The following is a 15,430-nucleotide window of genomic DNA, read 5'->3' as shown; positions in this document are numbered from 1 at the left end:
ATTATTTGAAGATTTAAGACATTAAAAAAGAGACTGAAAAGAGAAAATTAACGTTCAATCGAATTTTTATTTATCAACAGCTAGTAGGCATACATTTAGAATTGCTGTGCATGTTTCTTAATATTTTCTTTGTGTCATGATTCTATAAATTTTTGCTTCACTAATTATCATTTAGAGATTTTTAATCTCACAAATATTTTTGGAATCATTTGTTTTTTTGATTGAAGATTGAATTTTTGCACTTTATTCGAATTTAAAGTGCAAAAATTTAATTCACTTTTGGATTTACGAATCTTTCGCACAGACTCTTTATCTCGAGAAATTATCATCTTTAAACTAGAAAAGATCCATTATTTTAAAATCGCCTGTAGCAAGAACGTTGGCCCCCGCGAAAAGAGCTCGCCGACATGCAATTCAAGAAACCGCAAATTAGTCTCTTTGGATACTTTCGTGGTATGGTAAATCGGTAGGGCTATAAAAATCCGCGATTGCTACCTTAGTCCCCTAATTCTGCCATGCTACATAGTCGCTACGTTGCCCATGAAACGTCGAGAGCACTTTCATAGACGGATTGAACGCCTTCACGAGCGGCAGACACGCGAATTGGATATGACAGTGCCGTACAAATCCACTTGCAAGTAGGAAACGAGGGGAGAAAGAAACCTATTGTTTTACTTAGAAAATGATGGTTCACGGAAACAACGCGGCACCTGTGCTGTAATAATAAAAAGATCTTATTGCATACCTTGCTATTTTAATCACATTAATGAATAATTAGTTAAGAAAAATGATTAGATAATTTGAAAAGTAAAAATTTAGCACAATTCTGAAAATAATTTTGTTGAATTATTAATATAATACTCTTCTATATAAGCGGTCACAAGACTGCAAAAAGTTTTAACATTCTAGTAACCAGTCTGAGCATCCTACATAATTATATTTTCATGGTTCAACTTGTCTAACGAAATTATTTTTAGATCTATATATAATTAAATTTTTTAATAATTATTAAATTAAATTTTCAGCAAAACCATTCTTTCTGTACAGTTTCAATATTTTTAACTTTCTTTTTATTTTTATTTGCTAAATATGTATTTATACATATATGATATATAAATTTTTTACTTGTTCGTATGTTATGTATGAAACCTTTTTTATGTTACAGGTAAGTCACTCGAATATTGTTTATACTATGATGAAAATTTTAAGTATCCTGCAAATGGGTGAGTGAGAATATAAAGATTTTCTCGCGCAGCTTCTGTTTAAAGTCTAATCAACGCTAAAGGATTTAGTAACCGTGCGCTGTTTTATAAATTTGCATTTAGCTCTATTATTTTTGCCGTCAAATGAAAATAAGAGGGAAAGCGTGATCTCGCCCGTGCTTCGTAAATCATTAGTTTTATCAAACTCATCCACGTACGTGCTTCTGTTTTATCTGCCGGACTAACTGGCCATTCGTTAAAAGCGGCAGAAAAATTTCGAAAACAATGGGCGGTACGCATACGAGGATTGTTTGATTGGAAGCTCATACATGAAAGCTGGAAAAATACTGTCATGCCAATTGGATGGCAAGAGCAATCGACTTGATCGTGAACGCACGTCAAACGTTGTCACAGATCAAAAGTACACGCAGCTGTCGAAGTTGTGTTAAACATCCCATGCATTATAATTGATACATCCATTTGTCAAGAAAATGCGAAAAGAGATGGAATTAGCAAGCTTCATTTTTTAAATATGCAAATTTATCATTTATTTATGCAAATTAACTTATCGCGTATTACGTGAAATTATTTTAGAAAAGTTTAGATATCCGAATTCAGCTAAACGAAAATATAACTCTACTTTTCATTCTCATGAAATGAATATTAAATTGGATATAAAATTACAAAAAAGATCAAATAATTGTTTTTGTAATTTATTTTTCTTTGTCTATATTGTATAACATTGCATAACATTTACGAGTGTTAATACTAAACAGATTTTATTTAGTTTTGTTAAGACATATTCCATAGAACATAAAAAAAATGAGGAAAAAAAGATAATGCACAATTAACTTCTTCTTAAATAAAAGTTATTTCAACACTATACAAAATTTGATTTTGTGAAGTATAGCCATCTTGACACAATTTTGTACATATGTATCCTCCAATAATAAGCTACATACATACTTCAAGAGAATAAGCGATCGTTTGTAAGAATATATCATCGTATCGAATGGACCGACATTTTTATGGCTCACACAGATTGTCATGATGTGAAAGTGAAAAGGGGATTGAGGGGTTGATGGCAGGATTGAATTTCGTTAACGGGTAAATTTGTGCCAACGCGTGCAGAAGGACAGAAACAGAATACAATCAAGCATATCGCACGAAACAGTTGCGAGAACAATACTGATAATGAAAAAATATGATCGATTTAAGATTCGTCTTACTATCTATGTGTATATTTAAATTTTACGTTAACGTGCAATGGAAAACAAGTAGAAAAATCATTTGCACTACAAGAAGTTTTATAGACGTATTTATACCAAAATAATTACAATGAAATTAGAAAGTTATTGCATATAATAACTATATTTAATAAAATTTCTTTATCTCATATGTAGTTTTGTAATAATTGTTTATTAATTTACTTTACTCTCTGTTTGCTGTTGCCTTTACATTACAGTTCGTAAAGCTTATTAATCGTGTTTCATAGAATATTATTCACTACCGTTGAGACTTACCATCGATTTATATTAATGATAATAAAAGTTGTAAACAAATATGACGGCTAACGTAAATGTCTTTAATTCCATCGTGATTCAACCCCATTAGTTTTCCATTAAGCTCAGTTGGAATGCATATGTATGCTGCGAATTATTGCGTCTCTCAAACTTTCTAACAATAATTGGATCTTAAGCATCCACCAACATAGTGGTTTTCGCCTAAGTACACATGGCACTTGGGAAGATCGTTGAGCGTTAATAACAAGCACTTATATAATTAGCAAGATGCAATTAAACAATTAAAGTGACATTTACTTTAATAATGTCAACGACTGAGCTTTATTCGAACAAAGTTCATTGAAAGCAATCCTTTTTTTACTTTCGCTGCAAATTTCATTTATTGTTTGAACTTATTAATGTTTAGTAATGATAATAATATGGGTTGCATGAAATTTATGAGTGAGTGCCTACCTTTAGTAGCGCAATCTCATTACGAGTGTATTGCAATCGAATCGAGAGCAACGAGGTTGAGTGCTTTCTTGATTGAATCGTGTATACATGTAGAAAATACACATGTGTAACATTACGTAACTTGTAATATCCTGAAATAACTATTGCAGAAATATATCTCTATCTTTCTTTGATTTAATGACTCTTTGATAAAATTTAAAGCTTAAAACTAAAAGATATAAATAAATTTTGTATTACAATTTTTTTAAATCAATATTACAATTTGGGAGAAAATTATATTATTTCTCAAATAATTTGAATTGATTTAAATTTGAAATTTAAAGTTTTATCGTGAAAAGAAATATTTAATATTAAGTTAAATATATATTTTTTGCCATGAATTATTTCTTTTCGATGTATTCTTTTTAAAGTAACTTCTTTATTGAAATTTTTTGCAACGTAAGGATAATTTCTGGCAAAAAGAATTACATTTGACGGCTAATTACGATGACAGCCATTCTTCGAGAATGTAACTACTTGAAATTCGTTAACGCGACAAGATAATGATCTTATGACATTAACGAGCGATTTGCCCTTCCTCGTCACGCCCCCGGTGCCATCGCATTGGAAAAGAGGGTGGACGTGTCTGACGAACAGGGGTTGACAGTTTTGTAACGTCAGGAGGGATTTAATAGTCCAGTCAAGAGGCGCTAACCCCTCTTTCAACCAACGTGTCGAGAATGCAAGATGGGAAAGCGGACGGGGACGTGCAGGCGAGAAGTAAAGTAAAACTTTCATGTTACGTTTTCCCATTCGCGACAGTTCGCGCGTTGTTTTATACCTGTGAAGTGCGCTGGTATCGACGTTTTATGATCGGCAATAGTACAATCGTAGCGACGGCCTGCGGCGATGACGATGCCTCGTTTTCTAAAGCAACACTATAAAAGCGAATTACTTTGTAACTGCAATATTACTTTACAACAATAGTCCTTGAAAGTAAAAACATGAATTCAATGATTTTGTATTTAATGCAACAAACTGAACTAAATTTTGAGTTGTGTACTAAAATATTTTTTGTATTTGGTTACAGAAACTGAATTCGGTGCTCGCGTTCTCATTAATAATAATATATAGATTCATAAATTTATTATTTTAAATTGTTTTCTAATTTTTTTACATTTTAATCATAATGCTGCCCAATGTTTTTCTTAAACAATATATATATATATATATATATATATATATATATATATAAAGTTGTATACTTTCTTAAATTTTTTAAACATGCGATTTTCGTCGAAATTCTTCTTAAAGTAGAATAATAATATAACTAAAATATCTTATTTAAATGTGTAACATTTATTTTAACTCACAGGCATTTAATGTAAGTTAAGATTATGGGCGACTTTTTATTTAGATCGGCGATTTGTCTATATGTTTTGCAAAAACTGTCTTGAAATAATTTGACATAATCGATTATCAGGAGCTGATGAGATGCGTTTTATTAAAATGCATTTTATCATGTAACTGAAAAATATGCGACGCGTATAAACTCAGTAAATAGGCATTCGTTTAATAAATGAGAAAAAATATTGAATTATACAAGATTCAATGAGTGAATAGTATATGATATACGCGTCACATGGCGTCATATAATTCATACAGCGACGTTGATATTCCATTGCACATTTTTATCGCTCCGTTTTTTTATTCCTCTACCATACATCATCCCGTGATCGTAGTGTCCGATGGCTCGAATAACGACTGCAACAAAAATATAATAAATATTGCATTTGATATTTCCGTAAGTGATGGTGAAGAGTTCGTTAGTTACTTTTTATATATATCTATAAAATATTTTGAAAGTAGCGTAGTTTTAATCGCGTATTTAGATGATTTGCATATTTAAAGCGCTTGTATAATATTTAAGATTTTTGCAAAATATATATTTTTTGTAAAAACGTTAATATTATACCATAAAGTATAGTCTATTTCCACTTTATTTTTTAACTAATTTTAAGTCTATTTAATAAAAACTAATGAAAATAAAATTTTAAAGTGTTTAAAGTGTTTAAAGATGATAATAATGTTTTTATTACACGAAAATCTTTTAAAAATTAAACTAATTGAGCATTAGAATTTAATACGGTAAATTTGTAGGTGTATGCAAAAGTGAATATAAATTTGCTCAGTATCTTGTAATCCTTTAAAATATTTCCGATATCCGTAACTTTTGAAGTTGGTATTTTGGAGATATACGGCCAAGTTCAGTACAGCTCCATTGGACAAATTCGCGCAACCGCTTCCTTCGTATTTGCATTCATTTGCACATGGAATAGAGAATAGAAGCAGCTTAATGTCACAGTCCGACCGGATCGACGTCGTTTACTGTTGTATTTCCGACCAGAATAAAATCCCAATAAAGTGCCAATGAAGAGAAATGGTGTGCACATAAATTTTTACGGGTACTTCACCATGGCAAGTGAAGTTACATTCTGAAGTTAACAACAGATTGAAATAAATGCATTTATATATATATATATATATATATATATATTTATATATATATATTATTTACAACATGTTTATCTAAGATATCTTTTTTTAGGATTGGATAATTATTATAGAACCAGCCTCAATAATTTTGTTTTTGACATGTGTTATCAAGGTCTTGACTCCGAATGACCTTCGGAAGGTTTTAGCCGTCGCTCATTGTTTATTAAAAAATTATAAACATTTAAAGTTAATAACTAATATAACTTTTAGAAAGTTAAATATTTTCTCTGATATTTTAAACTGTAACGCTATATATATTTTCGCGTGGAACATTACGAACCTTGTAGAACCTCGCTTTGTATTGTGTTTGCGTGAATACAGGTTCTTCTCCTCTCCCCTCTCCCCTTCCTTATAGAAAGCTCTACTACCAACAAACTAGATATTTATGTTGAACCTCACTTTGCGTGGAAAATTGAAAACCCATACAAAGTGAGGGGTTCAACCCAAATCTATGTGTCTAATTTCTTGGTAGTAGAGCTTCCCGTAGGGGAAGTAAAATTTACTACGTACCCTATATACACTTTACAATGCGAAGCGAGGTTCCTTATGAGTTTGTTACAACTTTCCACGCAAAATAAGTATCGTTTTACTTTCCTTCTTCGCTTGTAGGAGGAACGGAGTTTAGAATTATACTGTTCTACATGGGTTTTCGATTTGCCATGCGAAGCAATTTATAATTTATAACTAAAATTTGATTTGGGTTAAGTTATATTTTTTTCGTGATGGAAGTAAAGTAAGAGAGACGGAATCACTCTTCTCTCCCGTCTAAGTATATAAATATGCAAATGTTGAGGTATTTATACTAAATAAAGTTAAGATTTTAAAGTTAAACATATATTATTGTTAATTTTATATGTTTATAACTTTTTAACATAATATAAAACTATAAGTAACGAAATAAATTTTATGACTTAAAGTCACTCAGGGTCATAGTTTTTATTTCCATATTCATTTTATTTTCATTTCATATTTTTGTTTTCCACGTTATATCGAGTAACACTTATTTATTCAAAAATGATGATATTAAAGTATTTCGCATGCAGAAATTGCCCAGCATTTCTCAAATTGACATCATATTATTTTAAAAAACATTTAACAGTTTTTTATATTGTATGAGATATGTGCGCAATGAGGTATTTTATTATTGTTTAATTATTGTATTGACTTGGCGCGAGTATTTTTCTTACGCTTTGTTTATATCGCAATTATTTTTAATAAATTAGTTGTAATGTCTATATCTTCACAATAATCCGATAGTTTAGAATTGTGAGAACTCCATGATGCATCTAACGCACCCTATTTATTATGCAGTGAGCCTTACTATTTTAGTCGAGAGACACTGCAGTTGAGTCACTCGAAACGCGAGAAACGCGTAACACAGCCACATTGAGGAGTCTTCGTTTTGTCCTCGTCTACTCCCTTTCGCTCTTTCACAGGGAATATGTTTAGACTTTAGAATCTGTGAGATATATGTCTCTCTCCTTCTTACCTTCAAATAGCGTTGCACTGAGTAGCCAAGTGTCAAATTACCATCTTAGCGTAAACATGAAACACATCCAGATCTTTTAAGCTACAACACCTATTTTTTTAGTACTTTTACTGAAGCTATACTTGTATATTTTTCTTTCAAAGTTAATCTGTATACAAAAATCTAATGAGAGTACATAATTTCTGAGGATATATTTCATATATTTTGAAAATGGCACGCATGTCAAAGTTTTAATTTGATTAATTTATACTTGCTGTTCTAATACTTTAAAAAAATATTGGAAAAGGATAGCTGATTCAATTTTCGAGAAAACCAAATCGAATTTTGTCAATTGATCAGATAATGTATAAATAAAATGAGTAATGATAGTCTTCTTTATTATAAAACGTGATAAGATAGTGTTTTTCTTCGGTTTTTCACTTACAAATGGAATAATTATATTTTTGAAATATTTGAAAATCCTATTGTTGCACATCAATTGCACGATGCATTTCGTATAAAAATCAGGCTGCATAAAACTAGTCTTTTCACCTTCACTATTCTGTGAGAGTCGGCAGCACTTTATTCTGCCGACCACTTCCTTTTTCTTTCGCCAGATCTCGTAAACATGGTGCAACCAACACCAGAATTGGAGAAAATAGAAATTCCCCCGATTTCATCGTTTCGATGTTGTTCGACAGAAAGGCGTTTACTCGTGCGGCCATCTCGAATGGAACTTCTCGTAAGTGTACAAGCGTGAATCGCGTTTGCGGTTCGTGTGCAAGCTGACAAAAGCGAACTACAGAACTGATATCAAACCGATTGCAACATACGTACGTCATTTTGCGGATATTGGTATAGACATCAAAGATATTTTAGGATATTTAAGGCGCAAATGAAAGTGTATTTTTTCGCGGAAGCAATATTTTTTGACATATCTCAAACAGCATATCTCAACATTTCTATTACTAGAATTTGTATAAATACTGGCCTTTATTGAAATATAAAATAATATCAATCATTTCAAAGAAAAATTTACATTTTTATGTATTGGTAGCTAAATATATTGAATATAACGAATTGAGAAGAATTTTATTTAAAGAAATTATGTAATCTTTTTATTGAATATATTATATTACTCATAATGAAGAGACGATAATAAAATATGAATAAATCATATATGAAAAACGAAACATTTACACATAAACTTTCAATAATTTATATATTTTTTAAAATAAATATAATACCTAAATTTTTATTAATTGAATAGTGATTCTTGGTATTCAATACGCGCTGATTTTACATTCAATTGCATAATGCTGTAAATGTACAAAACGTATATTTCTCTTTTTGCTCACACGAAGTATGGAGAGATGTTTACGCGACGTTATTATTTTTCTATAGATTTACATTTAGTGAGTGCGCGAGATTTTTAGCGGAGAGAGAAACCCTGCATGTCGACCAAGCGAGAGGCCGAAATTTGTATTTTCGAAACGTCATGCGATGCCGCTGTAAAATTTGAAATATAAACGCTTCACGGCATTCGCACAATCGCCCTCGAACGAACCAGACAGTTCTCTGTCCTTTTTTATTTCAATGCGTTTTTATCGTTCGTGGAATGGTACCTGCGTCGTTTCCATCAAAATTTTCTCTCTCTCGCTTTCTCTCTCTCTCTCTCTCTCTCTCTCTCTCTCTCTCTCTCCCTCTCTCCCTCCCTCCCTCCCTCCCTCCCTCCCTCCCCCCCTCTCTCTCTTTCTCTCTCTCTCTCTCTCTCTCTCTCTCCTCTTCCTATCTCTTTCTCACTTATTTGCACACCGATCCAAAATGGGTCGAGAGAACGCAACCGTTGCTATTATAACGCTGCTACCTTCGTCCCAATCACTCGTAGTTGAAGTCTGGCCAAGTTTCAATATATTACGCAGTGTCTCAATGAGCTGAAGCTAGTTGGTATGAACTGCCAAGAGGGCGGCAATTGCGTACCGACTTAATTAAGAATTCATAGTATTCTCTCTTTCGAAACAAATTAAATCACTTTCATCTGCGGTTTATATCTCAATTATACTATTTTTGTATGTCGAATATCCGTGATAGTTTCAAAATTTGATTGCAAATCAAATCTTATTTTTCAAAAGGATGATTTTATGATATAATAAAAAATAAACTATACGCGTAATGACATTTCTTGCATCATATGATCATTAAATATTTGTTACAATTTTTTTTTAATTTAAAGCCAATTACTTTTTCAATATGGTGAAATACAGGAATGGGAAAAATGAATCTGCCGTTTTTTGATGAATTTGACATATCAATTTCTAATTGTTTTCAAATTAATTGAAGTAAATTTAATCTAAAGTTTTTACAAAAAAATTCAGATATATATGAAACATATATGGATAATCTTCTAACAAGTTTTAGAAAATATTGCATTTTTTATCATATAATATACTATTTAGTTAAGTAATACTTTGATCGATAGTATCGCAAAATAGACATTTCGTTCCTTAACTTTATTACAGCAAAGTAAGTAAAAGTTGTTACGCGACGTAACTGAAAGTTTCTAAGGTTTGATAATGTTTGTAGCTACAGATAATGTTTGTTTACGAAGGAAAATATTATATTTCCTCTCAATTTACAACATCGGAGTGCAATAATGTTAGACGACATAATGAGGTAGCTGTATATATTTCATAAATTAATTTTCTGTGTACTGCTTCTCTTTGCAGGAAATGAATAATTTAATGGAGCGACGACATTACGCTATCTTTGCGTTATAAACGAGCGCAGAAATATAGTTATTCTTTGTGATGCAAAGGAATAGATATAAAATTATATGCGTTTTCGTCTTCGAGATTTTATTCTAATTTTAAACCGATCGTTTTAACACGCAATGTTCTCGTACACTTTAATCTGTTATTCGTAATTTTAAGACTACAATTTCTCGTAATCATATATATTAGTTTGAATAGAAACAAATAGATCTAATTATTTCAACTACTGGAATATCAAAGTTCTATTTAAATGTGTATAAAAAAATATCAATATCTTGCGTTAGAAAAGAATTTTACTATTATATAAAACATCATTAAATAACTTTATCTTTTCTCAAGAAAATTTTATTATAAATTGCCGTTACTACGAAATGTTTTGATAATTATGTTTCTAATTAAACGTTTATTTATTTGAAATTGATTGAAAATTAACATCTAATCTTCAAAATATTTCCAATAAATTATTTTCTTTTGTGATATAATACAATACAATCAAATGATTAAATAAAGCACAATTACAATAACTAACACACTACAATAAAAACACAATTATTCCAATACCGATTATCTTAATATTGAATCTCTCAATCGATATTCGAATATTTAAATATGTAAATAAAAACTTTTAATTTATATTAAAACAATGTGGTTATTATACTTTTATATATTTATATTATATATTTATATTATTTGTTTAAAGCATGTTCTATTTTTATTTTTATTTAAATATTTATTTAAAATTTTGTAATTTAAATTATGTTTATTTAAAAATTTTTGCGGGTATGGTTGATAACAGATGTATGTTACTCTTTTTGTCTGAATAATCGATGTATTTGAATAATGTAATAATCCGATTTGGCAATTTGATGAAAGTAATAAAATTTTTTAAGATGAAATATCGTCGCAACATTAATTGTATAATTACAATTATTGCTATACATGATTTTAATCTTATTTATAATATTTATTTTCTACATGTTTATTATCCAGAATTGTTATTACGTTATACAACGCAATAATTCCAAAAACAAATATTTAAATCGATAGAAACAAATTATAAGAAATTATAGCACTTGTTTAGGACAACGTTTCATTTCGTTGCCTTCTGCGGCAGCAACGTCTTTTTTCATTATCGTCGGAACAGAAGGGGCGTTGAATTCGGCACAGTCGGCATTTAAGTCCCTGTCTCATAAAAACCTGGAGCAACTTGAAGCTCTTGTGGTTCCCTTATTGCTCGGATTTCTTCAAAATAAAGGAAGCATTTTCTTAGAGAGGGTGCCGGAAACAATGGCAAGAGATGGAAGATGAGGAGGGCGCGGCGTGGTAACGTTACTTTACGAGATGTAATTCGTCGAGGGTGTGACATGTGACACGTAAGAGCTCAATCTTTTCGCTCTGTTCCCCGCAAAAATAAAAAGAAACTTATCCGTCTGTTTCTCCTTCGCTGCGCCTTTTTCTTCCGCTGACATTTGATGTCCCTTCCAGAGAAGCCAAAACTCCTCGTTGGCAGCACTTTTCAAAACTGGAGAAAGAAACGCGGCGATTTGTTATTTGCGCAAGGAAACCTCTCCGTTCCCTGAGGAGAGACGAACAGCCACTAGAATAGCAGGTACTAAAGAGTTGCTTTATGAGAAGTAATTCATTGCAGACACGACACAACGAGGGCTTGATCTCTCCTCACGTCTTCAGAAAGTCAGAAAGTGAGAAGACGATTTTTCTTCTTTTTTTTTCGATCTTCTTCCCCTTTTCTTCCGTCTCGTTTAATAGTCGAGCTCACGCTTCGCTCGTTTCATTTTGAGCTGTCTATTGACATAAGTTTCTTGAACTAAAGGCAGGTTTCTCGAACTATAACACTTAGAAGGATTGAATGCACCTGCTGAGAAGAAAAACACAGAGAGAACATTTCTTGTGTAGATAATTCCTTAAGAGGAATTATCTACGTAAGCGCAAACTTTGTTCTAGATTGAGAATGTTGGGTAATTAGTAATACGACTAAGAAAATGCTGATTTCTTATTATAAATTAAGATTAAATTAAACTGAATTGAAACAAAGTTATTATTTCAAAAATATATTTATCTTTTATGTTAATTGCAATTTATTACATATGCATATAACATATGAAATTAAATTTCTACTATATACGACATAAAATTTATAGATTCTATTTCAACAAATAATATATAGCAATTGCGTTTATCTTTAATTTAATCACAATTAATTGTATTTTAATTTAAAACTGTGCTAGCGATTTACTAATTATAATATTAGTAAGTCAATAATAACATTAATATGAATCATATAGTCAGAAAAATGAATATTACAATTTCGATGTTTTCATTCACTTCTTCTCTATTATCTATTTTTTTAATAAAAGTTAATGAAGTTATTTCTATTCGGATATCGTGAGTAATTATTCAATTGATGTATTATATATATATATATGTAATAATACTACGTATATGTAATATGTATATGTAATAATACTACGAAACATCTAATATAATATAAAATATTTCTTTCTTTCATTTTTTATTTATTTAAATATATGTTAAATTAATAATAAATGAGAATAAATGATTCTTTTATATTATAGTAAGAATGGATTGCTTTGAAATTTAAAACATTAATAGATTTATAAAAGTATTTAATCAATTTTATAAGGTAAAATTAACTGTAATCTAATTAAAAAATAAGTCTTGAAAAAATGGAGAAATGTTACAGTACAACATTTCGTTCTAGTCAGTAATTGATATACTCACTGCAAATTTATCACATAGATAAATGATTGCAATGTCTTGTACATTGGAACTTTCAAAAACATGCATTTTTACGACAAATTAATAAAAACTTTTACTTTTAAAAACTCGCGTGCATCAACTTGCGTGTCTTTTGGGCGCCACGCTATTTCCATATAAATTATTTCAACTTTTTTTTCATGTCAGTTGTCATATAAGTTTGCATTAATATTGAAAATTAACGAACAATTCTAAAATTGTACACATTTAGAACGTATTTTAAGTTGTTACTGACATATTCTTCAAATTACTTTATTTCCCATGGAAATTGCGAGATGAGGGGAAGAAAATTGTTTCTAGGGACACGCAAAATGAGAAAGCGTGAATTGTCAGCGCATGAATGCACGCGCGGGACGAACAATTCTGATTGACGCCACAAGGGAAAAAGAAGAAAAATTATTTGCACAACTAGTTTATTGGCAGATCCAATTTCCGGATCAACGATGAACCGTGACCGGCGGTCGAAGTATGCTTTCTATCCTATAGGTACACGCGATCCGTTTTATGGCGGATATGTGAGAGCCGAGCTATTCGTGCGCTCACACGGACTGTTTTCCTATGAATTTTTAAATCGCGCTCTTTTCTGTTTAAACAAAGCTAACGTGAGCTGAGAGACGACTGTTCCGGAATTTGCAATTTATAGTAGATCGTTAGCTACTAATATTTATTATCACGATCAATCGGAACTATTAATAATTCTATAATTGTTTTAAAAAAATATTTGTGTAATTAATTACTTCGGAAGTTAAATTTTTAATCATTACATTCTATATTTCTATCAGTAGATATTTTCATTAAGTCATTTGATAGTGTGAAAGAAGTTACCGTGTGCACAGCGCGTATATTCCAGACGAAATTGTTACACTTTGAGCTAGAAAGCTGTAAGTTCAAAGGAAACGATGGGCGTGCCGCCAAGAAAATAGTAGCTTAATCGTTACGACTTGGCACTCAATTGCAGACTGAAGAGGGAAAATATCCAGAAAATCCGATTAGTCAAAAGAGACGTTACAATTATTTCGTCACGAAAAGACGATTGTTTTTGTTATAATTAATATAAATTCGATTTAATAGTAATTATATTTTCAGATATATAAAATTAATATGTCTTAATCACGCGGTAGCTGAATATAAATATATTTTCCATATTACATAAAACAATTAAATTTTTTAAATGTATTTTTATTTGTTGAATTACAGCCTACTGAAGAAATATTATTCTTAAATTCAAATTTTAAATATCTTGCTTGATTATTTTTTAATGAAATCTAATTTTAAAGGCTACATAAAACTCTTTCTTCAATTTTGATTTATTAATTTAATAAGAAGCATTGTCTCTTTATATGTTTTGTCAAATATTAATTTTCATTACTTTACATCTATTGGAATATTTCTTATATAAAAAGCGTAAGAAGCGTTATATTTTTAAGTCGACTATTTAGAAACATAATAGCTTAATCCTTGGTTATACAATAGTTAATTTCAGATTAATTTCAGATTAATTCCATGTCGATTTAAAAGGAAGTCGACTAACCTTTCCTTATATATCTCTAGAGAGTCCTTTCTAAAGGTGTAAAATAGTATTTCTGGATTTTCACACTTTTCGTCCCTAGGGAAGAATCCCAATGGTACTTTGATGTACATTTCTTTAGAATGCGTACCTGTGCGCTTGAATTTCACAGTTATCTGTTCTTATTCTCTTATTCTTCCTCCTTCACGCTATAATTACCTGTGTGCTAATGTACTTTTTATTATCATGGTTTTACTCTCTTTATCTTAGCTAGTCATCAAATGAACAAAGAATAAAAAAGTTATTATTTTTTCCTATAATCTATTATATTGTAAATTCTTTACAAAATAAGCTTTAGCTGTTACATCGTTTTTTCACATTGTTGTGATTATTCGATTTAAATTATTAGTAAATTTATTTTATATATATTAATCACTTATTTACCAACGAAACATTTTTTAATAAAATCTACGTTTACAGAAATTGTTTAATTTTTTATGCGATTATTGTACATATATTGTATTATTGTATGTGAGCGAGAATTAATTAATATTGATAAATTATTTGCCGAAATAATGTTATCGGTAATGACAGTATATGGGAGGAATGTAAAAAATTGTTCGCGTAAATATACCTGAAGAGCTGGTGTCACAACACGAGCAGGAGGAAAAATTACTCGCACAGGCAGTCTATTGCCAGATTCAATTTCCGGATTGCCGGACTACTGCGCGTTACGACCGATTGTATATATGGTACACGCGTGCACGTGACTCGTTTTACGAGGGAACGATTCATATTTTTTCTTTTTTTTTATACTCGCGTATAGACAATCACATCTTTTTAATACCAGTTTCTCTTCTTTCAGTGACTGGTTTGCGAAGTTTAACTAAATAAATCTCAATATTTTCTGTCAGAAAGAAAAGGATCAAATATACACTCGCATGATATAAGAGTCAGCGCTAAATGAAAGCGAGACAAGTTAAAAAAAAGTTGTGATACATGAAAAGAATTGGGTTTTTATACTGAATCTATAATTATTTTCTTATTGATTTTTAATTAATGATTTTAAGAAGTGAGTAGAAGATTGAAAATAATAAATACTAAAATAGGACAAAATGTAGAAACACATTATATTAGGTTATTTAAAAAGTATCCGCGGTTTTTTCATTCAAAAA

At 30.4% G+C, this 15,430-nt stretch overlaps 1 protein-coding gene and 1 long non-coding RNA gene across 21 annotated transcripts in view; both read left to right on the top strand.

Moving 5' to 3' along the window:
* The window catches only part of LOC105149436 (CUGBP Elav-like family member 1-A), a 562,295-nt gene that overhangs the window by 237,928 nt on the left and 308,937 nt on the right, over positions 1 to 15,430 (top strand). The gene's annotated exons all lie outside the window — the stretch shown is intronic.
* LOC147910271 (uncharacterized) overlaps positions 8,923 to 15,430 on the top strand; it is a 28,649-nt gene continuing 22,141 nt past the window's right edge. Inside the window, exon 1 of the long non-coding RNA XR_015544410.1 lies at positions 8,923 to 15,392. This is a non-coding gene — a long non-coding RNA (uncharacterized LOC147910271). The remainder of the gene's footprint in view (positions 15,393 to 15,430) is intronic.

The sequence above is a fragment of the Acromyrmex echinatior genome, chromosome 3 (genome assembly GCF_024713525.1).
Source record: "Acromyrmex echinatior isolate Ae372 chromosome 3, ASM2471352v2, whole genome shotgun sequence".
Lineage (NCBI taxonomy): Eukaryota > Metazoa > Arthropoda > Insecta > Hymenoptera > Formicidae > Acromyrmex > Acromyrmex echinatior.
This window is presented reverse-complemented; position numbering and strand designations above follow the sequence as displayed.